Source organism: Sorex araneus, chromosome X (assembly GCF_027595985.1).
Source record: "Sorex araneus isolate mSorAra2 chromosome X, mSorAra2.pri, whole genome shotgun sequence".
Classification (NCBI taxonomy): domain Eukaryota; kingdom Metazoa; phylum Chordata; class Mammalia; order Eulipotyphla; family Soricidae; genus Sorex; species Sorex araneus.
Genome location: NC_073313.1, coordinates 150,967,522 through 150,993,933, shown reverse-complemented (window position 1 = coordinate 150,993,933; position 26,412 = coordinate 150,967,522). Strand labels below are relative to the sequence as shown.

At 44.8% G+C, this 26,412-nt stretch overlaps 1 pseudogene; it reads right to left on the bottom strand.

Annotated features, from left to right (window-relative positions):
• Positions 1–16,160: 16,160 nt before the first annotated feature.
• LOC101546253 (trifunctional enzyme subunit beta, mitochondrial-like) lies at positions 16,161–18,087 on the bottom strand (annotated as a pseudogene).
• Positions 18,088–26,412: the final 8,325 nt, after the last annotated feature.

Sequence of the window (26,412 nt, the reverse complement as noted above, 5' to 3'; positions counted from 1 at the left end):
TTGGAACTAGCCTCCACTCACACTTTGCATGAGGGGCCTCAGTAATCACTTGCAGGAAACCAGATCTGCTACAATGAAATGAGGACTCTATGCTAGAAGGTCCCTGGAGGTGCCGGCATTGCATATGGTCACCTCAGGGACAAGCACTATTGATGCTCAGGGGTTACTCCTGACTCAGGAATCACTTTTGGTGGGCATGGGTCAGCCACATGCATGACAACTACCCTATGTGCTGTACTACCACTCAGGTTCCTCTAAGTAGTTCCTTCATTGACTAAATAAATGTATTTGCTTTGGGCCAGTGTAATAGTGCAGGTCGTATGCCATTGGCTTTGTGACAGCTGGCCCAGGTTCCATCCCCGGCACCCACCATGTCCCTGACCTCCAGCATGAGTATTTCCTCAGCCCAGACCCAGGAATAACCCCTTCTCATTGCTGGTCGTGACCCCCAAACAGAATTAATTTGCTTCTGTTACTACACTATTACTTCTATTGTTCAGTGTTTCAGTTTTGCTTTCGGTTTTGTTTGGGGTCATACTAAGTATTCTCTCTGGGTGAGTGTCGAAGGATCCCTGCTGCCAGTGCTCAGGGGACAATGGGGTGCTGGACATTGCACCCGGCCAGCAGCTTGTAAAGCACATGCCTTTGCCACTGTACTATCGCACCAGGCCTCAATGTCATGTATTTGTTGTTTGGTTTTTGATGCTGTGGTTCTGAAGTCACACTATGTGATGCTCAGGACTTACGCCCAGTTCTGCATTCAGGAATCCTCCTAGCAGTGCTTTGGAGACCATATGGGATGTGGGGGATCAAACCTGGATTGGCCATGTGCAAGGCAGCACTGTATCCACAAAGAGTCTCTGGCCCCTTTTTTATTTTTTCAAAAGTCATTTTATTTATTTGAGGGTGTTGATTGGGCCATACCTGACTGTGCTACAGGGTTTCTCCTAGCTCTACACTCAGGAATTAGTCCTGGTGCTTCTAAGGGGACCATATGGGACGCTGGTGATTGAACCCAGGTAGGTTAATAGAAGGCAAGCACCCACCCTGCTGTAATGTGTACCCACTCTGGCTTTGAAGCTTTGTTTTATAGCAAGGATGATAGGGTTAAATTGCCCTGACCCACAGTGCACATTTCTTTATTTCTGTTCAGGATAATGACATGATATACCACCTCTAGTTATCCAGGAGACCCGGTTTCACAGCCCCAAGTATAAGAGAAGTAACCCCCCTGGGCTTACTCCTGACTCTACTCAGGAATCACCCCTGGTGGCCTTGAGGGAGGGACCCTATGGGACACAGGGGATCAAACCAGGATCAGCTCCGTGCAAGGCAAGTGCCCTCCTGTGTGTTCTCTTGCTCTCTCCCAGGACCTAATATTCATTTGTTGTACTAGATTTCTGTTTAATATTATAACATTTTCGATTGGAGTGGACACTTGTCTTGCCTGAGAGCAATGGCTGCACAGATCCTAACCTGCTTCTGCATACATGGAGAGGAAGGAGCGTCTGGCAGTGTGTCTGCCTGTACCCGAGGGTGCAGCTGGTCAGGGCATTTCTTGCTCCAAAGCAGGGACTTGCAGTCAGGGCCCTGTGGGTGTGCTCCCATCTGTTGATCATGACTCTGACTTCTCAAGGTCTTTGCATGGAACTTCTTGTTGACCTTTGGGAATTACAGAGTCTGGAGATGTTGGTGATGCTCCGTCTGACACACTGTCCCCAGGTATAGGAGAGTGACATGATGATACCGTACAGGACTGGGCCATCTCTCTTTGGGAGTTTTAGGAAGGAGATGCTGGTCGGTGATAAGTTTGGGGGTATAGGACTGCATGTAGGTATTGATCATATACAGAGGTAGTGTTTTGTTTAGACGCAATTCTCTTGGGGGGATTAACTCAAGGAGATGCTCTCTCTCCCAGGTACATCTATAATGCTTTTCTCTTTCCCTTCTGTACATTGTGTAAAACACAAAAATAAAAAGAAAGGGGCGCCATACCAGGGAGGTTGAATGGCGATGACGAGGCAGGTGAAGGAAGGAACGGAGCCCAGATGGTTGGTCTCACTCGCAGTTTATTCTGATCTTCCCTCTATACTCTCCACCCCACCTCCTTCTCTCGGAACCCCTTTTATTGATCATGGCACTTCCAAAGGGCGCAATACATTGACTTCATCAAAGGCACCAAAAGATGTTACAGGAAGAACATTGAGGCAACATTATTCTCTTGTATCTGCAGGCCAGTAATCTAGGCCTCCGGAAAGAAGATACAAAACCAAAACTGAAGCCTTCCTTGGGCTGAAAGCACTCGGATTTACATCCCAAAGACTGGGCTGGGCTGCCACATGAAATCTACATGTCAATTACAAACTAGGCAGCACCTGAAATCTACATCCCAAAGACTAGGCTGGGCCAGAGCCTGGAATCTACAATGTCAAGTCAGGCCTGGCTAGCACCTAAGATCTGCATGTCAAAGACCAGCCAGGCTTCTGTGAGAAAAGGAAAACTGCCTCTGAAATTATTTCCAGAAGGCAGCTGAAAAAGGGAAAATATTCCTGTCTGCAGTACAGTGTCTCCAACATCTCCCCCCTTTTTGTTTAGGACAGATTTTAACCATCATAACAATTCAAGCTTAAAATAAAACGCTAGGCACAAAAATTTCAATAACAATAGCAGAACACCTATTCTCTAGGACAGATACTCTTTCAGCAGGACCCATCCAATGATGAAATCCCATGGTTGTGTTTCTCCTCTCCTTGTCCAACAAACATATAAGCATTCATAATATTAATCGTTTTGTATGGGCATAGCAAGAGATGCATTAAGCTTTTAGAATTGTTCTCCTGGGGCCACCTCGATCTCAGACTACAGCGCTCAGGCCAGATTAGTCTTTCCTAGCCCTAGCAGGGCCTAGTCTCGTCATTGCTTTTGGATCATGACATGACAAGCCCATGACCAAGCTCTTAACATATAGTTAAGCATTAGGCGCTTTGGCCAGGCCCATCTCGATGCCAAGGTAGCACATAACTCACCACTTGCCCTGGGTCCATCCCGTCCCTCGTTGGGACCCTGCTTTTGAGGGTGCTAGGAAGGAAGGCCAGCTGAGGCTTAAGTCAAGAATGCAGATGCCCAGGAATGAATAATATTTGAAGCCAATTAAATCCCATGTTACCAAAGCATATTAATAAATGTCTTTCTTTGTCCATACAAAAAGGATATTGTTTTAAGGTAAACTATTCAAAAGACATAAGAGAGGAGAAAGACAATATTAACTTATAAGTTCACTGTCTTGGCAAGGTCTGACCTTACAAATTAACAGAGTTTGATTAGAGGAAGAGCAGATAAACTGGTAGAAGTGGTTACAGATAAACAAAGGAATGGGAGTGAGTCGGGAGCACTTTGATGGGCGTGACTGATATACCTAAGCTCCTAGTGGCAAGGGGAGCAGGACAAACCAATGATATCCAACAGTACATAGTAAACAATTAAGTTTATTTCTTACTAATACTTGCATTTATTTGGATAAACACAGCGAAAGATATAGATTCCAAAACTTTGTTCCATAGGCTCTGAGGACAAGCCCGCTGGCCTTTACCATAAATCCCAGTCTGGGTTCTCAGGCCATTTCAGCTTGTCCTTCCCCACGGGATTCATCTCTTAAGTCATAACCGCTTGCATCAATACCATCCTTTTAATCTCTCTAGATTGCGCCATTTTGATGGCAGGGTAGCTTTGCCGCTCTCTCCAGGTCTATCCCAATCCCATGGCAGGATCTCCTTCTGTGGGGTGTTAGGAACTTTGGCAACCAAAGCCTGAGTAACGTAATTATGATGGACACCAAGGAGTAGATACAGTTCAGAGTCAATGAACTCCCAAATATTAGGAGCGTAGCACTACTGGCCTTTCTGTTTTTAAGCACAGAACATTGCTGTGTAGTATAATATGAAAAGACTATAGGGGAAATAGAAAAGCAAGTAATTCACTTCAAATACAAAGTTGAGAATCACCAGAAGTTTTGGCTGATACAAAACCAACTGACTTTGGGAATGTAACAATGAGAGGTAAAGCACAAAGGAAAGGTTAAAGATAAAGGCGGGATTAGGGGTGCTCACGAGAGCACTGTAAGTTTTTGGGAGGGGGAATTCATGCTAAACCCTAAAACACTAAATGTTAATATCCAGCAAAAACCTAAAGAAATTCTTTTTTTTTCCACACCAATGAAGTACTGTGATTTTTCCTTCTATAGATAGTAAGCACAGGTGGTAATTGTTTAAAAGAGCTGGTTTGTGGGTCCTAGTGACAATGCAGTGGGAAGGGCACTTGCTTTGAAGGGAACGGAAACCTTGGGCCATCCCCAACACCCCATACGATCCCCACAGCCCCACCTGGAGTCACCTCTGAACACTGCTTGGTGTGTCCTCTCCCCAGTGAGCACAAACAGGAACACACAGGGAAAAAGCTCGTGATCCTGAGAGCGATGTGCTCATACTGAGATGTGTCAGATGGCCCCCTTCTGGAGACCAAGCCCCCATAGAATCAGGACACGCCCCCTGTAGCCTCTAGGGACTCTGTGATGCGGAAAGCCGGTGGGGGGCTCCGGGGAAATTTGTGAATGTGGTCCAGCAGGAGACCACGCCCCTTTTGTGATCATGCCCCCAGAGAATCTGGCCACGCTCCCAGTAGCCTCTTGGGACCCTGGGATGCGGATAGCGGGATGGGGGGACTCCGGGGAAAGCCCAGCAGGAGGTCAGGCCCCCTTTTGGAGACCATGTCCGCAGAGAACCTGGAAACGCCCCCAGTAGCCTCTTGGGAATCTGGGATGAGGAAAGCAGGGTGCAGGGGCCCAGGAAAGCCGGGATGGTAGTCCAGCAGGAGGCCACGCCCATTTTTGAGACCACACCCCCAGAAAACGAGGCCAGGCCACCAGTAGCCTCTTGGGATTCTGGGATGCTGAAAGCGGGGCGGGGTGGGGGGGGTGCCTCCGGGGAAAGCAGGGATGGCAGTCCAGGAGGAGGCCACGCCTTCTTTTGGAAACCACTCCTCCAGAGAACCCGGCCTTGACTCCAGTAGCCTTTTGGAACGCTGAGATGCGGAAAGCGGGGTGCAGGGGCTCAGTGGAAAGCCGGGATGTCGGTCTAGCAGGATGCCACACCTCCATTTGGAGACCACGCCACAGAGAACCAGGCCATACCCCAGTAGCTTCTTTGACCACTGGGATGCAGAAAGCGAGGTGCAGGGACTCAGTGGAAAGCCGGGATGGCAGATCAGCAGGATGCCATGGCCACTTTTGGAGACCACGCTACCAGAGAACCAGGTCAGCCCCCAGTAGCCTCTTGGGACTCTGGGATGAGAAAAGTGAGGCAGGCTGAAGCCCGTGGAAAGCAGGGATAGCGGTCTAGCAGGAGGCCACGCCCCCTTTTGGAGACCACGTGCTCAGAGAACCAGGCCACGGCCCCAGTAGTCCCTTGGGACTAGGGGATGCGGAAAGCGGGATGGGGGTGGTCCGGGGAAAACCGGGATGGTGGGCCAGCTCGGGGCAAGACCCCCTTTTTGAGACCATGCCCCCAGAAAAGGATGCCAAGCCACCAGTTGGCTCTTGGGACTCTGGGATGTGGAAAGCGGAGTGGGGGGGCCCTCCGGGGAAAGAAGGGATGGCTGTCAAGCAGGAGGCCACACCCCCTTTTGGAGAACACGCCCGGAGAGAACAAGGCCAAGCTGCCAGTACCCTCTTGGGACTCTGGGATGTGAAAAGGGGCATGGCGGGGCTCCGGGGAAAGCCCAGCAGGAGGCCACGCCCCCTTTTGGAGACTATGCCCTCAGAGAACCAGGCCATGCCCCCAGAAACCTCTTTGGACTCTGGGATGCGGAAAGCGGGGCGGGGTGGGCCACCAGGGAAAGCCGGGATGGCGGTTTAGCAGGAGGCCATGTACCATTTTAAAGATCACGCCCCAGAGAATAAGACCACACAACCTGTAGCCTCTTGGGACTCTAGGATGCGGAAAGAGGGTGGGGGGGGGCTCCGGGGTTAAGCCCGGATGGCGGTCCAGCAGGAGGCCACGCCCCCTTTGGAGACCACGCCCCAAGAAAATCAGGCCACACCCCCAGTAGCCTCTTGGGACTCTGCGATGCGGAAAAAGGGGTGGGTGGTGGCTGCGGGGAATGACGGGATGGACGTCCATCAGGAGGCCATGCCGCTTTTAGAGACCACGCCCCAAGAGAAACAGGCCAGCCCCCAGTAGCATCTTGGGACTCTGGGTTGCGGAAAGCGGGACAGGGGGAGGCCCTTGGGAAAGCCGGGATGGCGGTCTAGCAGGAGTCCATGCCCCCTTTTGGAGAACACGTCCCAGAGAACCAGGTCACACCCCCAGTAGCCTAACCTAACCCTAAGGACCCCCTGACCCTGACCCTGACCCTGACCCTAACCCTAAACCCTGACCCTAACCCTAACCCCAAACCCTAACCCTAAGCCCAACACTAACCCTAAAACCCTAACCCTCACCCTCACCCTAAACCCTCACCCCCACCCCTAGCCCCTAACCCTCACCCTCACCCCTCACCCTAACCCAACCCTCACCCTCACCCTAACTCTCACCCTACCCTCACCCTCACCCTAACCTCTAACCATAACCCTAACCCTAACCATAACCCAACCCTAACTCTAACTCAACCCAACCCTAACCCTAACCCTAACCCTAAGTGGTTAAGAGGACGAAGAACCCCTGGCTCCGGGCACATCTTTTCAACTCCTCTGTTCTTCCTGCACTAACATACGCTTCAGAGACCTGGGCCCTATGAAAACAGGTTGAGAACACTATTCAGGTATCCCAAAGAGGAATCAAAAGAGGTATGCTAGGAGTATCACGTTTCAATCAAGTGAGAGAAGGAATCCAGAGTTCTGACCTTCAGTCGTCGATCAAGAATCAGGGACACTGTCTTGTTTGCCAAGGTGTCGAAAATCAGATGGGCCAGACATATAATGTGATTCAAAGACAACCGCTGGACTAGAGCTGTTACCGACTGGATTCCACGGGACGTCAAAAGACTGTATGGCTGCCAACCAACGAGATGGTCAAACTTCTTCGTCAAAACCCTGAATGAATGATTTGAGGCTCTTTCTGTTACTGGAGCGAGCAGATACCGTTGGGCTACACTAGCATGCGACAGGGACAAATGGAAACGTTACTAGTGCCTGTTCGAGCAAATTGAGGATCAACAGGATGACAAGTGATACAAGTGATACAAGATCAAGATAGTTAGGCACCTGGCCAAAGAATGTTAATCTTCTCCTTTCAGTAATTACTTGTTCTAAGCAATAAATACCATACATGGAGAACAGACAGGGCCCTCATTCTACAAGGTTGTTAGCCCCCTGACCCCATGATTTTTCTCTTATGCCTGTGTCTTTTCTTAATCCTTGATGTGCCCTTGTTTCAGGCCTGTCCACCTGTGCTGGTTTTCGGCAATTGCCAGTAGCATCATATCAAAGAGAGTCAAGGCAGATACAAAAGCAATACTCAACAATTGGAATGTGTGAAAAACCTGCCAGGTCCAAAAACCGCAATAGGACTCAAGGGCAAAAAATATGAGTGCAGCAGACAAAAGCACACCAAGCATGCCCAAAATGTAAATATCAAAATAATGATTCAGATAACTCTATGACAGCCATAAAGACAACAAATAACTGAATTTAGAGAGCCTAACAGACACTTGTACACCCATCTTTCTATCAGCAGAACTGAGGTTATGAGAAACTCAAGGGTCACAGAGTAGATCAAAGGATGAAAGAATATGACTTTACAAAGTCAGGGATGCCTCAACTTGTATGATCCTTATAGCTGTCATATGAACAGATAGGAGAAAAAGAGTAAAACATAATCACTGAGGCATGTCCAGTAGACTAATCCAGAGTCAGGAAGGAACACAGGAAAATAAAATCATAGGTTGAGTCAATAAATACTATCTGAATTCAACAATAACAGTGAAATGGCCAAAAAGTGAAAGCACTTTGTCTTGGTGTGAACAAATATACCCACCAAGGCTCAGGAAAAGTACCCAAATATGTGTTCCACATCATGCATTAAGTGCTGTGGATGAATACTGGGCCTTCTAAACTGAAAGCATGTACTATGGACCATTTAGCTATCTCTCTGGACCTTAATTTATTTGAATTTAAAAAACTATCTAGGGGCCAGATGATAGCACAGCAGGTAGGGCACTTACCTTGCATGTGGCAAATTTGGTTCAATCCCATGCATCCTATATGGTTCCCCGAGCAACTTCAGGAGTGGTTCCTGAGTGTGGAGCCAGGAGTTAGCCCATCACAGCAAAGGAGGTCAGCCAGTCCTCAAAACAAATAGTAGGTGAGGTATGTAGAGTTGACTAATACTTATCCAGAAAGCATGACAATGAAATGCCATGGCAAGACATGGTGTGTTAAAAACTATCAGAGGACTTGGGGCTGGAGAGATAGCACAGCAGGTAGGGCATTTGCCTTGCACGCGGCCAACCCGGGTTCAAATCCCAGCATCCCATATGGTCCCCTGAGCACGGCCAGGGGTGATTCCTGAGTGCAAAGCCAGGAGTAAACCCTGTGCATCGCCAGGTGTGACCCAAAAAGCAAAAAACAAAAACAAAAAACAAAAAACAAAACCAAAAAAAACTATCAGAGGACTTAAATAATAGAGATTACAAGGCCAGAATTTAATTGTAGTAGTTTTGTTTGGGAACAAATACACCCAACCATCAGTATTCTGAGACAATACCTAGGTGGGTGCTCAGAAAGAGGCAGTGCATGGACCTCCTACAGACAAAGCATTCTGTCAAGTCACAGAGCTGTCTCTATGGAATGAGAATTTTTCAAAGTCAAAAACTTGAGACAAAGGGTGCACAGGGCTTTTACATGCAAGCTCCTTTTTGGTCTTGATCACTATCACGCGTGTACAAGGGACTGAAACACAGTTCTGGAGCAATCCTGGAAATCCCTGAAGAACACCTTGTGCATTTCCAATAGCCCACACTGAACTTAAATGGTGAGAGAACCTGACCTGAAGTAGATCCTAGTTACCTGATCACCACTTGGACGTAACCTAAATCTTATACTACAATGACAGGGTATATACCTATTTACAGGGTATATAGTAGGTAAGGACCATAAGCAGTACTGGGGATAAACTGAGTTGGGTTTGGCTACCTACCAAAAAATGCCATCACCTCCCTTTACTTTATATCTTTATATCTTGCCCTATTAGTCCTTGATTCTGAAGAAAATAAGGAGGAACCAGTGATTGTGGCTCTGCATAAATGTGCATGCCTTACAAATGTGAGGGAGAAAGGCCTTAGTTCAATTCCTTGTACCAACAAAGATCCAAAGAGGGAAAAATTTTACACTTAAAAGTCTACCCCTAGTCACTCAAATTTCTCAAAAGGTGATAGCATACAAACATATCATACTCATACACACATGAGTTTATAACTGAAGGAATGAGTATGTGTATGTGAGAGGGAGGGAAATCAGAAATTAATGAGGGGAAAGTTACATGCATAACAGAGACATACAAAACTTGAAATTCTATCATCAGAAAGATTGAAGTAGAGTAATCTTACTAAATAGTAAAAAAGGTTCCAAATTGTTGGGGACTACATAGACAAATAAGAGAGACTGGATGGGTATTTTATAGAATCTTTAAACACAGAATACTGGCTCCCAGAGGCGGAATGCTGTCTGGTATGGACCTCTAACTGCTCTATCTCTGCGTCCTCTCCTGAAAAAAAATCTCCCCTTGACAAAGCCCATTACAAAGCTGTTTGTCACAATATACTCAGGCACTCAGATGTGTAAGAGTCTAGCTTAGACATACTGAGAGAGGCAGATATCTGACCAAAGAATGTTGTTCTTCTCCATCTGATGAATATTGGTTCTAAACAATACATACTGTATGTAGGTATGGGTTCACAGTCTATGAGGGTGTTAGCCCCCTGGCCTCATGCTTTTTTTTTTAATATAAATTTTATTGAATCACCATGTGGAGGGTTACATAGTTCTCAGGATTATGTCAGTTATACAATACTCAAACACCCTTCCCTTCACCCGTGCCCATATTCCATCACCAACCACTCCATTATACCTCCCGCCCCCTCCCGCCCCCCCAGTCCTCGCCCTTGTAAGTGATAAGTTTCACTTCGTTTGCGCTTTATCTTGATTACAGTCCATGCTTCAACACATAACTCACTATTGTTGCTAGGGTTTCCCCCCAAAAAAGAGAAGACAGTCCCACTGTCAAGGAAGCATTTGATGGCTCTCCATTGCTGAGAATGTAGAGATATTAAGTCCCGCTGTTTGTTACATAACTTTTCTATTTTTTCCCCCCTTGTCCCGCGCCACCGAGATCACGCCTGTTTAGTAATCACCACGCTGCCTGACAAAGGGAAAACAAACCAAAAAAGATGGTTATTTCCCGTCATCAGCCGGCGTGGGGCTCTGGCTTAGTTGATAGTCTAGTAGGATGTCTGCAAGCAGTTTCTGGAACCAAAAGTGATACGCTGGTATTGGCCCCAGCTCGAGATTCCACCAGCGTCCCGCTGTTCCAAGTACATAATAATTTATTCCCTTGTATCCCATTTCCACGCCACCAGGTCCGTGTCAGCTTAATGGACATCATACTATGGTTAACGCCACGCCGCGTTTCTTCCCGAGAAAGAAGGATATTTCTTCTCAGCCGGCGTGGGGATATGGCTTAGTTCAGTCTATAGAGATGGCTACCACTTTGGCAGCCTTCAATATTTCAGCACAAGATTTACTATTCTTGTTAGGATTTCCCACCAAAGTCCGAACCGTTAAAAAGGAATGATTTCATATTGGTGATGATTAAATGACAATAGGTTGCGCGGCCATGGCAGCGGCCTCGCGGCTTTGAATTTCTGTATAAAGTCCAGGGAAAGTACAGCCAGAAATTACACGTCGCTACAAACTTTAACCCTATTATGGTCCCCCCAAAGTCCAACCCATTACAAAGGAACCATTTCATATTGCTGATGATTAGATGACATTAGGCTGCCATGGCCGCGCGGTTTTGGGTTTCTATATAAAGTCCAGGGAAAATTCTGCCTAAAATTCTATCGCTACAATCTTTTATCCTTCAACAAAGAACTCAGTACTATTGTTTGGAGTTTCCCCCCACGGTAAGCCCTGGCCAAAAGGAACATTTACACGTTGCTGACAATCAAGAGATATTAGGTCGCAGCCGCGCGGTTTTGGATTTCTATATGAAGTCCAGGGAAAATTCTTTTGGTAGTTGCATCACTCGCTGGCAGCGCCTGGGCCAGAAGCTCCGAGCACACAGTTTGGAGGCATTTTGGGGGCGCCGCTCGTGTCCAAAGTGGTTCAGTTGCCTCCGGGGTCGATCTCGCGCGGAGCCGGAAAGGCTGGCCTCATGCTTTTAATAAATGACTGTCTCTTTTCTTACTCCTACAGCATTCCTACATCAACCCTGCTCACTGGTAGTTAGTCCCCAGCACTAGCTGATTAAAATAATAACGTTTCCCAGTCACAGTGTGTGCTGTGTGTGAATGCAAAAGACTCACCTGTGCACAGAACCTCTGCATAGCACCTCTGCTGCAGACAGTCTATGAACTCACATAGGTCTCAGGTTACAGAAGGAGGAGGCAGGTAAGGGTACAAAGACATCATTATTGCCTGGATTATGGACGTTATCTGGAAAACCTAGGAAGAATGCAAGTAATATCTTCAAAAACCAGGATTAAGATAAACTGAATAGAGGCAAGGACATGACACAAAGTCTGCTGTGTGCAAATGGGTTTTCTGACACAATCCCCAGGATACACACTGACCCAAGAACATGAGTCTAGAAGCCTTAAATAAATTATATTCAGCAATAGTCAATGTATGGGATAGTCTAGTCCAAATAAGGAAGCACTTGTAAGAGCATGAAGGAAGTAGGAAGAAGGGAAAAACTGGTTCCAGCAATTCTCCTGGTCCCAGTGATTAACTGTTTTGATGACAGCTACAGCAGGGCCAATCCTGATACCACTGGTAAGACTAATATTAGGATCTTGTATTCTAAATTGCTTGACAACTGATATACCATTGTATATTTTTAAGTTTAAACATAAACATTTTAAGTTTAAGATGGGTTCATCCTTTCTCCTCTGTCCCTGCAGCAAAGAGTTTAGGTTTATTGGGTTTCACCCATCACAGTGCTTCTGAGATACTCCCATTCTTCTGTGTTTATCTATAACCTCTCCTTTGTGCTCTGCTTCTCCTATCTGTTAGTCACATGTCCCCAAATCGGACCCTGTGACTTGTAAGGTCAGATCCTTCTAAGGACTCTGGATTTTGTATTTGTAAGTGAAATATTGCTTTTTGCACATGGCAAGAGAGCCCACACACTTTTTTGAACACACAATATACAACAGAAGGTACAAGCAGTGAAGCTTTTAGTGTTAAGATCACACTACCAGCAATCCCAGGGGGGAGGGTCAGGGGGAGAAGAATCAATGATTTAATTATGAAGCTAAAACCAGTGTGGAGTATTAGATCGGGAAAAATACAAAAGGTAATTTACTGATCTCTGTTCTTGAAACAGGCTCAAAGGGAACTTACTCTACCTGTTCTCAAAATAGTGCTTGAGTAATTACACTATGGTTGAGATGCAGCTTAGGCCCAGATTCACTAACTGCTATACTGTCTTGCTTCTGTAATCTCCTTGCTTGCTTAGTGAAATTCCAGGATGTGATTTTTCCCTATAAAAACCCCTCACGTTTTGCTCTCAGGGCTGCCTTCCTCAACCAGGCTTGGCTTTAGAGAGAGCAGTTATTGGCAGCTATTAAATATTACTCAATATGAGATAAAACTCTGACTCTTTAATATTTTTGGAGTGCCGAGCTGATTGTTCACAAAACGTGTGTGGGTACACTTGTCATATGCATTCAGTGGCGATGAGCCATTTCCCCACCCCGTCCTGCTGCCACTGCAAACAGATGCATGAAGGAGGGAACAGGCTACTGGTTGGTGATCAATCACTGTTTATTACAATCTCGATCCTGCCATTTATTTTATTCTCCCGTGCCTTTTCAAGTCTCACTGCATGCCCCATTCCAGTTTTGCCCTGTCCCTCATTCCCATCTCCAACTGTTCTTCATGCTAGTCTCCTCATGCACTGTCTAGCTGCCTTAACCATCAATCCCGTCCCCCCAGAGTTCAGGGCACCAAATACACACCACACCCGTGAGATACAATCAACATATGTAAAGCCCTTCCTTCTGTGGAGGGGAAGTTTCTTCTAAGACAAAGATCTCATCCTGCTAGGAGATCAGCTCAAGGGCAGAATTTCACCTAAGGGGCTCAAGGGAAAATTTTCATCTAAGGGCATATTTCTCCTTTCCTTAGTTCATATTCATATAAGTAATCATCACAATTCTGTCAATGTCACTGTCATCCCGTTGCTCATCGATTTGCTCGAGTGGGCACCAGTAACGTCTCTTATTGTGAGACTTATTGTTACTGTTTTTGGCATATCCAATACGCCACGGGTAGCTTGCCAGGCTCTGCTGGGTGGGTGCGATACTCTCGGTAGTTTGCCGGGCTTTCTGAGAGGGGCGGAGGAATCGAACACTGGTTGACTGCGTGAAAGGTGAATGCCCTACCGCTGTGCTATCGCTCCAGCCCCATCAATTCTACTTAATGATATTTGTCATTTTGTAAGGACACAGTAAGAGATATATTAAGATTAAAGGGTGGCTCTCCTGGGTACATCTCACTATAGATCCCAGACTACAGCCCTCAGGCCAGATTAGTCCTTTCTAACTCCAGCAGGGTCCTTGTCTAGGTGTTTTCTCTTTGGGTCATGACAGAATTTGTCCATGACTGTGTTCTTAACTTATTATAAGTTTTATGGAACTTGGTATGTCATGTTTGGATGCGAGGATAGCTTACAGCTTACCCTGGGTCCATCCAAGTCCCTTCGTCAGGACCCTGATTTTGGGGTGCTAGGCACTAAGGGCATCTGAGGCTTAAGTCAAGTAAATGTAATAGATTCCCGGAAGTAAATATTATTTGGAGTCAATTAACTCTCAAGTTATAATAGCATATTATTAACTGCCTTTCTATACAAAAAGGACATTGCTCTAAAGTAAATTATGCAAAGGGAAAGAGAAAGGCAATATTTCACTGAGTCACCCAAGGCACCCAAAGTCACCATCTAGTTAAAATTTAATTCCAGCTGTATCACCCTGTTCAAAATCTTTGAATTCCTGGAGCAAACTCTAAGCCAAAGATAAACTAGGAGTAGCACACCACATTGGATTGGATGTAAAGTAGAAGGCAACCAATACAAACACAAGAAAATACAAACACATAAGACTTAACCTGTAACAGCATGTTAGTAATCTCTTCTACAAGGGATTAATGGCTCCATGGTGAGATACAATAATATTCACACACTTTATTCTGAGAAAATATTTTTGATCATTTCTAGTGAATTATAACAAGCAATATAAAATAAATTATTCAGGGCCTGCTATAGTGGCAGGCTTGAGGGGTGGTTGGGAGAATTGGAAATAATGGTGGTGAGAAGGTCCAATAGCGGTGGAATTGGTATTGGAATATTGAATGTAATAAATCATGAACAACTTTATAATAATAAATATTTTTAAAAGAAAACTTGAACAACTTTTAAAAAAGAAAGCTTTAGTGATATCATAACAGAAAATATGGTGAGAAGAGATGAACAAGAACTTCTTCAAAGGAGAACACACATGGCCAAAGAGCATTTGAAAAAAATGCACTATATCAATAATCATCAGGGAAATACAAATCAAAACAACAATTAAATATCATCTCACACCTCAGAGACTATCAATCATCAAAAACAACAACATAATCCAGTGTTGGGGAGGATGTGGGGGAAAAGGGGCATTCATTCACTGCTGAAGGTAATGTCGAATAGTCCAGATTTTTTGGAAGACAGTGTAAACATTCATCAAAAAAAAAAAAAACAAACAAACCAGGAATTGAGTTTCCATATAACCCAGGAATTCTACTGCTGGGAATATATCCAAGAGCCCCATAGCACATGCAGAGAAGACATCTGCACTCCTATGTTCATTGAAGCACTATACACAATAGCCGAAATATGAAAACAACCCAAAATCACAGATGACTGTATAAAGAAACTATGGTGCATATACACAAGTGAATACTCCTCAGCCATAAGAATACATAAAATCATGCAACTTGCTGCGACATAGACGGATCTGGAGAGTATCATGTTGAGTACAATCAGTCAGAGGGCAAGAATAAACAGAATGATCTCTTTTATAAGTGGGATGTAAAGAAACTTCATAGGGGAATATCAATGCCCAGTGGTAATAGAACTGGTCCTTAATAGGAAGCTTGAGAGTGGGTCAGGGGTGTGGAGGATAATTTAGAGAAGGGAGCATTCAGAAAATGGGAGAGGGAAATTACCCTATATTTAACACTTACTCAATACTTTACTTCTCTTTTTATCTTGGAACACAGCAATACTTGTTACCTAAACTCTACACATCCCTAACCCTAGCCTGAATTCTAACCCTAATCCATATGAAGCCTAATATCTACTCATATTTAAAACTAGCAAATTTCCTAAGTTTACTGTCTCTCTACTCTTAACTTCCGTTTTTAAGAAGTTATACAGAAAAAAGTTACCACGTGCAACCTCCAAACCCCTAACCCTAATCCTTGCCCTAGGCTAATTGTATCAGTATGATGTGCCTGAACCTAGCATAGGCATAATCCTACCAATTATGCCAAATTTATCAATCGTCAGATACTTTGCTTTCCTCTTTATATCTTGTACCAAAACAATACTTTCCACCTAAACCTTAAACAACCTTAACCCTAGCCCAAAATCTAACCCTAACTTTAACCCATAGAAAGCATGATCTATACTGATACCCAAAACTATCACTTGTATCACTTGTCATCCCACTGATTTTCGATTTTCTCAAGCGGGTGCCAGTAACGTCTCTATTCGTCCCTGTCGCATGCTAGTGTAGCCCAATGGTATCTGCTCGCTCATGGAACACAAAGAGCCTCAAACTGTTCATTCAGGGTTATGACAAAGAAGTCTGACCATCTCGTAGGTGGGTGGCTACGTGGTCTTTTTTTTTTCAATAGTTCTCCATTTTATTCAGGCTATTCAGCATGGTATTTATGTATCTAAACATTTACTGTACGTTTTCAGTGCTGTTTAGACCAAGTTACCTTTTCATAATTAGGTTAATTTAGGCACGTTGGTTTGCGCTTTGTAGCAAAAACAACTTCTCTTTAGGTCACAAATAAGACTGCGTGCGCTACAAAGATGGTTCCAGACCTCAGCCAACCTCCTCTCCAAACTCTCACACTCAAGTAGTCTTCAAAGAACAGAGACAAAGAACAATCGTGTAAACTTAAGAGCTGAGTGAGACTCTGGTGACAAACAAATCCCTGAAAGAACAGTAAGCTGGGATTACTGAAAAGCTCAAACGCTGGTAACACTTAATTGCAAAGTATTTAACAGAAGGCCACAGGTTCTGCTTTCCTAAAGGAGTGTGGAAGGACACTTGGTAGCTGTCACTGAGTAGCACTGAAGCGGAGCGCCGCTGTGAGTGCTGCTCCCAGCCTCCCGGTTCCCTCTTCTGGCACTTATTTTGGATAAGCTACCATTATTATGGCGTGTCCCTGTCCTCCAGCGGCACAGGCGTCCACCAAACCATACTGGCCTCCTTCCTTCCGTAATCTGTTGGCAGCTGCCATGATCAGTCAGCAACCTGTGGCTCCAGGTGTCCCAGGGACAGTGAGCCCTCCCAGTTGTTGAACTTGTCCAGTGGAGGCAGTCCAACCTTGGTTTTTCTTTCCATGTAGTTCTGTGCAAACCAATCAGAATCCATTGCTTTGAAATTAGCCAAAATCTGACCTGAGAAAGCTTCATGAAATTCTAAAGCATCAATATCTTTCATTGTTAATCCTGCCTTTTCTAAGACTTTTGGAGTAGCATATGTTGGTCCAAGCAAAAGTTGATCTTTCGGATCCTGAGACACATACATGAAATCCCTTAAATAGGCCTTGGGTTTGTAACCCATCGCCAGGGCCTTCTCCTCGGACATCATCAGCATTGCTGATGCACCGTCAGTCAGGAAAGAAGAGTTGGCAGCTGTCACAATGCCATAGGGCTTGATGAATGTAGGTTTGAGTTAGGGAGGAAGGGCGAATGACATTATCTTTGGTAACTGTGTCTTTGCCTGGCACTTTGAAGGGCACCACATCAGAAAAGAGCCCCTCGTCCTGCGCCTTCTTGGCCAGGCTGTGTGAGCGCAGCGCATACTCGTCCTGCTCCGTTCGCGTGATGGAAAAGGCAGCAGCCAGGCGGTCTGCAGAGTGGCCCATGGTCTCACTGGTGGAGAACTCGGCTACTGCAGGGAGCTCAGGTGACAGGAAATTCAATCTGAACTTTGAGAGCAAAGACAATTGCTGACCCAGAGTTTTGGCTTTATTGAGATCAAGCATCATTTTCCTCATTTTCCCTGAATGACGACAGATAGGGACATCAGACATCAACTCTACACCACCTGCCACAATCACGTCACACTGTCCAGAAGCAATCAACCCCACACCTGTTGTCATGGCTTGGTTGGCAGAGATGCAAGCCATGGTGATAGTGTGGGCAGGGGTTTTGTCCGAGAAGCCAGCTACAAGGGTAGCCTCTCTAGCCACATTGCTTGTTTTCACTTCCTGTATAACAGTGCCAAAAATAATATAATCCACAACTTCCTTTGGGATCTTGGTTCGATGTAACAACCCTATAAGTGCCGCTTTAGCCAGATCATGGGGCATCAGGTCCTTATATGAAGTGCGGACAGCAAAAATGGCGTGCGAACACCTTCTACCACCACGATATTCCTTACATTGGGTTTGGCTAAGGTCTTCTTTGACTTGGTCTCGACAGCTGGTGCAGCTCGCAGCTGAGAGGAACAACTTAGTGTTCTTATTGAGAATCTCAGGGCCCATTCTGATGTTCTGGGAAGGCTTTTAGAGTTGTAAGTCAAGATGGAAATCATTTTGAAATCTCAGATCGCGGCCGGGGGACTCCGGCTGTGTGCAAGCTGTGGACCCGAGTCACTGGACTCGTGGGGACACAGGGGCGGCTCCAGCCATCAAAGGACCCCCCTGGTCCCCACCCTCCACGTGGTCTTTTGACATCCCATGGAATCCACTTGGTAACAGCTCTACTCCAGCAGTTGTCTCTATATCACATTACGTGTCCGGCCCATCTGATTTTCAACGCCTTGGCAAATGAGACAGCGTCCCTGATTCTTGATCGATGATGGAGCTTGGAACTCCGGATTCCTTCTCTCACGTGAGTGAAACGTGATACTTCAAGCATACCTCTTTAGATTCCTCTTTGGGATGCCCAAATAGCTTTCTCAACCTGTTTTTGTAGGGCCCAGGTCTCTGAGGCATATGTTAAGGCAGGAAGAACAGTGGAGTAGAAAAGATGTGCCAACTGTCTATCTTCACTCCCATTCCTTTCCATTCCAGTCATCGTATGATGTTCTTTAGGGTGGCACTGAAGAGTTTCGGTGAAATGATATCACCTTGCCGAACCCCTCTCTCTCTCTCTTTTTTCTTAATTTTGAATCACCATGTGGAAAGTTACAAAGTTCTCAGGTTTATGTCTCAGTTATACAATATTCAAACACCCATCCCTTCACCAGTGCCCATATTCCATCACCAAAAACCCCAGTATACCCCCCGCCCCCGCCCCCCCCACCCCCAACTGTATAACTGATAAATTTCACTTCATTTTCTCTTTACCTTGATTACGTTCCATATTTCAACACAAAACTCACTATTGTTGGAGTTTCCCCCCAAGAAAGACAGCCCTACTACCAAGGAAGCATTTGATAATTAGTTTTCCATTGCTGAGAATGAAGAGATATGTAGCTCCACTGCTCCAAGTATATAACTCGTTTTTTTTTTTCCTTTTTCCTTTTTCCTTTTTTTCCCCCCCTCATCCCCCTTCCCATGCCTCATGGTATGGTGGACGCCACGCCGCGTTTCTCCCTGAAAATGAGAAACAACCGGGAAAGAGGGATATTTCCTCTTCTCGGCCGGCGTGGGGCTGTTGCTTAGTTCACAGACCAGAGAAATGGCTGCTACTTTAATAACCTTCAATATTTCAACAAAAACTCACTGTTATTATTTGGAGTTCCCCCCCCCCCCAAGTCAGACCTGTTAAAAAGGAACCGTTTCACATTGCTGACAATTTGGATTTCTGTATAAAGTCCAGGGAAAATTCTGCGAAAAATTGCATAGCCCAGTTCACAGTCCCAGTGCATTGCTGTAAGAAGTCGTATACCTCTGGATTAGGAGTCTTAGAAGATGGCTCCTGCCATGTGGATGTTGCTGCCATTGCCATTTTCCATGCAGGAAGACAGGGTGGGGAGGAAAGATCCACCCCCGGGCAGCACGGAGTTGTAGCCCAGTTCACAGTCCCAGTGCATTGCTATAAGAAGCTGTGCTGGATGCCCGAATGTGTTAGTCTCTGGAATCAAAGTCTTTAGGCGCAGAGGGTCTGTTTCACTCTCAGCAGCTCCGAATTTATCTGGGCCGAGGGCGTGCCAGTTACACCCACTTCCCATGATTCCCTAGGAGCCCCAAGTGTAAAACTCATATACCTCTGGGTTAGGAGTCTTAGAAGATGGCTCCTGCCATGTGGATGTTGCTGCTGCCGCCATTTTCCGTGCAGGAAGACAGGGTGGGGAGGAAAGATCCACCCCCGGGCAGCACGGAGTTGTAGCCCAGTTCACAGTCCCAGTGCATTGATATAAGAAGCTGCGCTGGATACCCGAATGTGTTAGGTCTCTGGAATCAAAGTCTTTAGGCGCAGGAGGTCCTGAAGCCCTCTCTTTATGTCAATGATCACTTCCTTGTAGAATGCTGAGATCCTGGTGGTGAATCCATAATACAGCTTGTATAGGATCTGATGTACTGAGTTTGAATGCCTATCTGGCTAGGGCTTCGATGACTGCTTTAGTCTCAACAGAGTCAAAGGCCTTCTTTAAATTGATGAATGTTAGACAGAGCCGCATTTTGAACTATCGCAAAACTTCAATGAGCTCCATCACCATGTGGATATGGTCGATCGTGCTGAATCCTTTTTGGAACCTGGCTTGCCCACATGGTTGTCCTTCATCTACTGTTCTGCCTATTCTATTCAGGATGACTCGAGTGAACAACTTGTAGATGACTGATAACAGGCAGATTAGGTGATAGTTGCTGGTGTCATGGATGTCTCACTTCTTATACAACAGAACAGTCCTGCTGGTTTTCCATTGGGACAGAACCTTGCATTCAGACAGGTAGCATGTGAAGAGCAAAGCCAGTGTATTGACGAGTACTGGTGGCAGATTCTTCAGGTGTTTGGGTCTGACCTTGTCTAGACTGGGTGCTGTATGCATCTTTACTAATGAAATGGCGTGTTGAATTTCGAAAGGGAAGACTTTGGGAATGACATATCCATCTTTAGGAATTTGGTATGTGGGCAGGTGGACGTGGCTGTCAAAGAGATCCGAGTAGAACTCGTGAATAATCCTATCCATTGCCCTTCTGGAAGATGTGATAGATCCATCAGGATGTCAGAGGGCAGTATTCTTGTTCTTGTAGTTGGTGAAGGACAGGTGAGCGCTGCAAATACTTTTCCCAGCTTTTGCCACATTGGCCAACACTGCTGCTCCTCTCTCTTTGAGGTCTTCCTTTATCGCTTCTCTGCACAGCTTTGCGAGCTTGGACGTTAGCTTGTGGTTGCCTGAGGCTCATGCCAAACCACGTTGGTGAATGAGCTCGAGATTTTTCCCAAGACAGGCGTCTGTTTGTGGCTTTTTCACTCTCGCGTTCTTGGTGCAGTCATGGAGGTGCTGATTGTATTCCTTGTTGATGTTGTCAATGATGGCATCTTCCCACATTGCTGCAATAGTTGTCAAAAAGCTCCCAGTTGGTGGTCATTCTGGGAGTTCTCTTCTTAAACTTAAACTCTGCAGTCCTTTCTCCTTGCTCTGTGAAGTAGAATTTTGCAGAAGGAGACGGTGGTCCGATCCCGTTTGGAATGTTGGGACAACAGTGACATCGGTCAGGCAAAACCTTCGATTGAATATGATGTGGTCAATTTCATTGTGGAACTGTCCACCGGGAGATTCTCACATCCAACGTTTAGATTTGGCCTTCTAGAACTGTGAGTTACCATGGATGGTCTTGGTTGACATGATGAACTCAGACAGTCTCTCACCCTGTTCATTCTATTCTAGGCCATGCGTCCCAATGTGGAGTTCTTCGGGCGACCTTCTAGGTCCTATCTTGGCGTTAAAATCGCCGACAATAAACTTGTAGAAGATATGGTCTTCTTTATAGAATTTCTCTGGCTCCATTTAGAACTTCTCAATTTCTTCCTCATCGTAGTTGGATGTTGGTGCATAGACGATGAAGATAGAAACTGCTGGCAGTGAGCCACATCTATTCAAGTTTAATCATCCCATTTGTGTTGTTAGGTTTTTGAATGAATCAATGCTCATGGCCAAGTTCGTGTTGACAAGGACATCGATGCCACTAATGCCTCTGTTGTCGCATGTTCTGAGGAACTGTTCTTCTCCAGTTTCGAAAATGGTGTGATGTGATTGATGCCTTCTCATTTCGGTCAGACAAATGATGTCATACTTGATCTTCTGCGCTTGTAATATCAGATCCTCCACGGATGCTTCTGATGCCAGCATACATGCGTTGAAAATACAGACAGTCATTTTAGTTCTTCATTTTGGCAGTCTAGTTCATCCCTGAGATTTTATCAGCCTCTCCTTGCTTATCCTTCTTAACGCTGACATATTTGGGGCTCTTTCGGTGTCAGGCGAATGAGGCCCATTGTTGTTACTGGAATATGCCCTGGGTAGCTTGCCAGGCTCTGCTCTGTGGGCAGGGTTCTCTTGGTAGCTTGCTGGGCTCTCCGAGAGGGATGGAGGCTTTAGGGAGGCCTCCAGTTGCCCTTACATGTGTTCCCATGGTTCACACTATATTTGAACTCCATCAAATATGGTGCAGAAATTATGGAAAATGGGTATTAAGTGTCTTATGGTGTGTCCAGAAAGTGGCCTGGAGCATGGATGTGGCTGGGTAATAGATGTAGTGGAGGTCGACCTCAAACTATCAAATTTCATAAATGATCTTTCTACATTTATCTTTCATTTTGAAGAATTTTCACTGAAAAACTAACACGTACAACCTCCAGAAACCTAACCCTACACTTGCCCAACACTAAGCCTAATCTCTACTGATGGAAGAACCTAGCAAATTTTCTAAACTTAATGTATCTCTATACTTCCACTTAAAAAATATACACAGAAAAAGCTAACACCTACAATCTCCAAAATTCTAAGCCTAAACCTCGCCTGAGGTTAATCTATCATTATAATAAGCTTGACTCTAGCTTAGCATAAACCTACTAATTAGTCCAAACTTAATAATCACCCAGTATTTCACTTTCCTTTTTACCTTCAAACATAGCAATACTTACTTCCTAGCAATACTTTCTACCCTAACCCTATACCATCCATACCCTAGGTGAGACCTAAATTTAACAAGCAGCTTAAACTAAAACTGTAACACTCCTCCAACTTTAACCCTAAAACTAATCCTAAAGCTAAGTAAACTAATCTTACCCAAGATAGGCTTGTACCTATCAATTAGCCTAAATTGAACAAACTCCCTACATCTAACTTTACCTCTCAACTTTATTTTATTTTATTTTTATTTTTGGGTCACACCCGGCGATGCACAGGGGTGGTGATTCCTGGCTCTGAACCCAGGAATCAGCCCTGGCGGTGCTCAGGGGACCATATAGGATGCTGGGAATTGAACCTGGGTCAGCTGCGTGCAAGGCAAACGCCCTATCCGCTGTGCTATCGCTCCAGACCCTCAACTTTAAATATAACCAAACATACATCCTAAATCTTACATGTACCCTAACCTGCACCACAACCCTAACAGTACAGCAACCTTACTCCAGCCTTGACCTGTTGGGGACTGTTTAGGACCCTGAACAAAAGGGAGCCCCCTCAACCTTTACTCTGTACAAACCGGAAAATTCCATTACTTATGTTCGCATAACCTGAGGCACAGGTGCCCTTGTGACAAAGGAAATAGCTAACCTCAAGAAGTAAAAGTAGCCCAGGACAATTAACCACGAGACCCTAAGGGCCCAATACCTTCCTTCACAGTAAAAGCCATACCCTAGCTTACGAAACCTTGTACGATGTTCCTGCCAGATAAACCCTTGTCTCCTTCCCCTTCCCACTATTTCTCAACCGACTCTTAGAGAATATTGTAGCCCACCAAAGAACACCCCGAACCTTTCCTTATTTGGTCTGAGAAGACACTTCCCTGATGATTGACAACTCATGTACCAACCCCCTGCTAAGAAAGGTATAAAAGCAGCATGGCTGGTAATAAAGATGCTCTTGATCAGCATGTGTTGTCTTGAGCCTCCTTCTTCCTAACCTCACCAGTTTTATTCTCAGGTCGGGCCCGCTCACGGAACCCACTCAATTAGGAGCGCTTTCCACTGTTGTCTCTCCGCGGGCCGGAGAGATTCCCAGGAACGCGCATTGACCTAAATTAAGAAAAGCCTAAATCTAACAATACCCCTAAAATTAACTTTCAAATTAGACTTTGAAAACAGCCAAACCTGAACTATAATATTCCTCCAAACTCAATCCAAATGCTAATCCTAACACTAACCTAAGACTAACTTTACCTGAGCTAGGCATAAAGCTAAAAATTATAATCAGCCTATATGTAACATTCACTCTCAATTTTATTTTATTTATTTTTATTTTTATTTTTTTCTTTTTCTTTATTTTTTAATAAGTGAGTCACCGTGAGGGTACAGTTACAAATTTACCCATCTTCATGCTTGTGTTTCCCTCATACATGTTCGAGAACCCTTCTCCCCTTCCCTCCACCAGTGTCCATTCTCCACCACCAATGAACCCAGTATCCCTCCCACCCTCCAATCCCGTCCCCCACCCCTACCCTGCCTCTGTGGCAGGGTATTCCATTTTGTTCTCTCTCCTTTTGGGTGTTGTGGTTTGCGATAGGGATATTGAGTGGCCATCGTGTTCAGACTCTAGTCTACTTTCAGAACGCTTCTCTCTTCTCGAGCGGGGTCCCCAACCACATTCTACTTGGTGTTCCCTTCTCTATCCGGGCTGCCTTTCCCCCAGCATGTGAGGCCAGCTTCCAAGCCATGGAGCCAACCTCCTGGTATTATATATTGCTATTCTTGGGTGTTAGTCTCCTACTATGTTATTTTATATTCCACAGATGAGTGCAATCTTTCTATGTCTGTCCCTCTCTTTCTTGCTCATTTCACTTAGCATGATACTTTCCATGTTGATCCACTTATATGCAAAGTTCATGACTTCATCTTTTCTAACAGCTGCAACACTCTCTCAATCTCAATTTTAAACGTAGCAAAAAGTTTACCCTAACTCTCAAAAAACCCTAAACCTAACCACAATCCTAACTCTAATGCTATACCAATCTTACCCTAGCTAGACCCTACTTTATATAATAACACTAAATTTAACAATATCAATATAATTAAATTTAATTTTCAACTTCAAAAATAGCCAGAACTTGTACATAATCCTCACCAACCCTATCTCTAATGGTAATCCAAAACTGAACCCAAGACTAATCTTACCCCATTTAAATATAAATCTACCAACTAGCCTAAATTGAATCATTGCCCTATATCTAACTTACACTCTCAATTTTATACATAGCCAACACATATCTTCTTACACAAACCCTAACCCTATCCCAACACTAATTCTATAACAAGCTAACCCTAGCTGAGGCCTAAACTTAACAATTTGCCTAAATTTAACAATAGTCCTATAATTTTCATTTTAAACTTTGAAAATGGGGAAACCTGAAACTTAATCTTCCTCCAACCCTAACCCTAATGCTAATGCTAACCCTAACTCAAGATTAACTTTACATGAGGTAGGCCTAAGCCTAGCAATTATCTTAAGTAGAACAACTGCCAGTACTTTGGCAGCCACATCCACAAACTGCCCCTGGAACTGTGTAATCCCATCAACAGCTGAGATCCAGAGACTATAATACAACGCTCCCGGAAGACCTCTTATAGCCTAGTTCTCCCTCTCAGAGAAACTGGCAAGGTATCGAGATCATTATGCCCACACGGCAGAGCCTGGCAAGCTCTCCATGACGTATTTGATATGCCAAATACAGTAACAACGATGGGTCTCATTCCCCTTACCCTGAAAGAGCTTCCAATGCTACACTACTAGAAAGAATGAGTAAAGAGAGGTTGCTAAAATCTCAGGGCTAGGATGAATGGAGATGTTACTGGTGCCCACTCGAGAAAATTGATGATCAACGGGATGACAGTGACAGTGATAGAACAATTGCCGTATACAGAACTTTCCCTTTCAACTTTAAATATAGTCAAATGTAAACCCTAATTCTCATACAAACCCTAACCCTATACAACCTCTCACTAGTATAGGCCTAAACAATTAGCCTAAATTTAACAATCACCCTATTATTAACTTTCATTTTCAACTTTCAAAACTGCAAAACCTAAATCATATTCCTCTTTAAACCCTAATCTTAATCCTAACGTTAATCCTAACTCTAACCCTAGACTAACCCTAGACAACCCAAGCTTGGCCTAAACATAATAAGCCTAAATTGAACAACTGCCTACACCTTATGTTCACACTCAACTTTAAACACAAACTAAATTATACCATCACGTGGGGATCATGAGACATAAAGAGAAAGGTGAAATCTATGGTTACATGGGCTAGATGTAATAGAGTGTTACAAGGAGTCATGGGATTTCTATGAGCTAATGAAGAGGTGAAACAATAAGCTTACAAACACTATAAGTGTCAGTATTCTCTGTTCTCAAACCCCGGCCATAGGCAGTTGCAATGCCATTGAGGTGGGAAATGCTGGTTCCACTGGCAACAGGTCACCCTCCTCAAGGTGGGGACATGAGTTTCCTGCACTAGCCCAGCAGTCATAATGGCCAGAAAGCTGCACCAGGAAGAACTCCAACATGTGCCTATAGGGATCTAAAACACAAACTCACCTGTGCTAAACTTTTTATCTAACCACAAATTGAAAAATTTTTACTGCACAATAGAGTATTAAAGTTCATTTTCAAGAGAAATAGGAAATCCATTGGAAATGTCATTGTCCACATAGGAAATGAAAATTTAAAGCATACACAGATGGAAAGGCTATGATAAACACAATGCAAAGCAAATATGGCAAGGCTGCTTGAGTAAATATAGTGA